The sequence below is a fragment of the Myotis davidii genome, unplaced genomic scaffold, assembly GCF_000327345.1.
Source record: "Myotis davidii unplaced genomic scaffold, ASM32734v1 scaffold161, whole genome shotgun sequence".
Classification (NCBI taxonomy): Eukaryota; Metazoa; Chordata; class Mammalia; order Chiroptera; family Vespertilionidae; genus Myotis; species Myotis davidii.
In genome coordinates, this window is record NW_006291567.1 from 1,144,360 (window position 1) to 1,147,155 (window position 2,796).

At 41.8% G+C, this 2,796-nt stretch overlaps 1 long non-coding RNA gene across 1 annotated transcript in view; it reads right to left on the reverse strand.

The window, feature by feature from the left end:
* Positions 1-1,369: 1,369 nt before the first annotated feature.
* Positions 1,370-2,796, reverse strand: part of LOC107183292 — a 14,631-nt gene continuing 13,204 nt past the window's right edge. Inside the window, exon 3 of the long non-coding RNA XR_001514074.1 lies at positions 1,370-1,380. This is a non-coding gene — a long non-coding RNA (uncharacterized LOC107183292). The remainder of the gene's footprint in view (positions 1,381-2,796) is intronic.

Below are 2,796 nucleotides of genomic sequence, written 5' to 3' on the forward strand. Positions count from 1 at the left end.
AGCCCACAAACCAGGCATGTGCCCTGATCAGGAATCCAACAGGTGATCTCTTGGTACATGGGCCGATGCTCAACCACCGAGCCACACCAGCCAGGCTGGTATATAGTTTTGCTGGGTTGGTGGAGATGGGCTTGAGAAACACAGACCTAACTTTCATTCTAGTTAAGGAATAATATTGTGCTCCAAAGACACAAACAAAAACTGCCTCAAGGCAATTTACCCGAACCTCCCTGGAATTTTTGCAGTGCAAAGGTAGTTATTACTGTTCATTTACCTGCTGGAATGCCCTTTGCATTTGAAGAGCAAAGAGATGATAATGTTACCATGTTTTCAAAACTATGAAAGAAAGGTTCCTAAGTAATTTCTAACCACTTTCACAGCATTTGGAGGCTGCTTTTTGCATAGTTAACAATTCACAAGGTGGGTAGGCAGCCTCCAAGATAGTCTCCAGTGATCACCTCGTATTGTGTAATATTTTTCCTGGGAGCGAGTGGGAACTGGGTATAGCAGTAACTTGGTTTTTTTTTCTTTCTTTATTGATTAAGGTATTAAATATGTATATGTGTCTTTATCCCCCCATTGCCCACCTGCTCATGCCCTCACCCCGCTGGTGTCTGTATCCACTGGTTATGCTTATATGCATGCATACAAGTCCTTTGGTTGATCTCTCCCCCTTACCTGTTTTTAAAGAATAGAATAAGGTACAGAGTGGTGGTGACTTTAGACTTGATCATAAAAGGCAATGTTCTCTCGCTCTCTCTCTCTCTCCATAACTCTCTTTCTCACAGACAGACACATATACACACGTATCATCATTGTCATCATCATCATCATCATCATCATCATCATCATCAGTTCTGAGGCAAGCCAGCTGCCACATGTGGGCAGCTCAATGGCCTACATGACAAGGAAATAAGGGCTCTGGTCAACAGCCTTGTGAGTATTCTTGGAAAGGGTTCCTATGGCCTTATAAGTCTCAGACAGCTGTAATCAGGCTGACAACTTGATTGTAGCATTGTGAACCACCTTGAGCCAGAACCACCCAGCCAAGTAGTTCCTTGATTCTTCATTCATAGAAACTGTGAGATAATAAATGTTCATTGTTTAAAGATATTAACTTTTGGAGTAATTTGCTACATAGCAATGGATAACTAATACACAGGGGTATTATGCTTCTTCTAGTATATGCCTCCATTTATTTAGTAGGTATTTATTGGGAAACCACCACGTCAGGCACAGCTTAAGCAGAGGTTAATCATCTATAAACATAAGAAACATATTAAGGCACTCCTAGTTTCAGGTCACTATGTACATAGCATACAGAGAAGAATTTTAACTTTGGAAATTAATGTTTGTGGCAATCATCTTTGGAAATATAATCTACCACCTATAGTTACCGTATTTGCCGGCGTATAAGACGATTTTTTGGCCCTGAAAAATATGCCTCCAAGTGGGGGGTCGTCTTATACGCCAGGTACACTTCAGATAGACTGCCCATAGTGCTTGTGAGGCCGGTAAAGGAAGCACTGGTGTAGTGTTAGATTTTCCTTATCTCTATTATTTGACCTTTCTGATCTCCAGGAGATAAGTACTCATTCTTAGAACTAAGTTTCTAATCTGTTGTTTTAAAATTAATAAGGTATAGAGTTCTTCCTAAATGAAGAGCTGTTTAAAAAGTCTTTGTCACATGTAAACATACCATATTAAAATAAGGAGATGGGGGAGGTGCAGTGTGTGCATTTGCTTGTGCGTGTGCATGTGTGTGGTGGGGCAGGGTGGCTATGGGGCAGACAACTCTGGGTCTGTGTGATTTTACTGCTGTGTAACTTTGACAGGTTTAATCTCCTTTCCACACAGTTTCTTAGACTGTATTGGTGAGACAATGAAACCCGCCATTGTCCTTGGGAACAAATCTGTCTTATTATCTCTTTCCTGCTTTCCTGATGAGTCAATATTAAGGTCAAAGAAAACAACTGATGACCTTCCAAAGCACACTCTAAGGCAGTGATGGCGAACTAAATTAAAATGTTAAAATCAAATATGATATTGTTTTACCTTTTATTTGGTGTGTGGAAGGTGTGCGGAAGAGGGGGTAGTCTTATACGGCGAGTATATAACAAACTCTGTATTTTGAGTGGAAATGTTAGGGGGTCGTCTTATACGCCCAGTCGTCTTATACGCCAGCAAATACGGTACTACTACAAATTTTCTATTTATATATTAGTGGCTCAATAAATATTTGTGGATTGAATACTTTTCTATGAATTGTGCCCACTTGTGTACTTTAAAAATAGAAATGAGCCCTAGCTGGTTTTGCTCAGTGAATAGAGTGTTGGTCTATAGACTGAAGGGTCCCTGGGTTTGATTCTGGTCAAGGGCACATGCCCAGGTTGCAGGTTTGAATCCCAGTAGTGGGTGTGCAGGAGGTAGCCAAACAATGATTCCCTCTCATCATCCGATGTCTCTATCTCTCTCCCTCTCCCTTCCTCTCTGAAATCATATCTAATAAAAGAGAAACATGGTAATTGGCGTACGACTGCTACCCTTCCCATTGGCTAATCAGCGAGATATGCAAATTAACTGCCAGCCAAGATGGCGGCCGGCAGCCAGGCAGCTGGAAGCTAACATGAGGCTTGCTTGCTTCAGTGACAGAGGACTCCAACGTTCCTCGCCTGCCTTGCCGGCCTCTGAGCTTGCAGTTTGAAACATTGTAACAAATATAGAAGCGAAACAAAACCCCAGAAACCAGCTTTCAGCTGGCTGGGATCTCAGAGCTGGAGTTGATGCAGAGTTTTT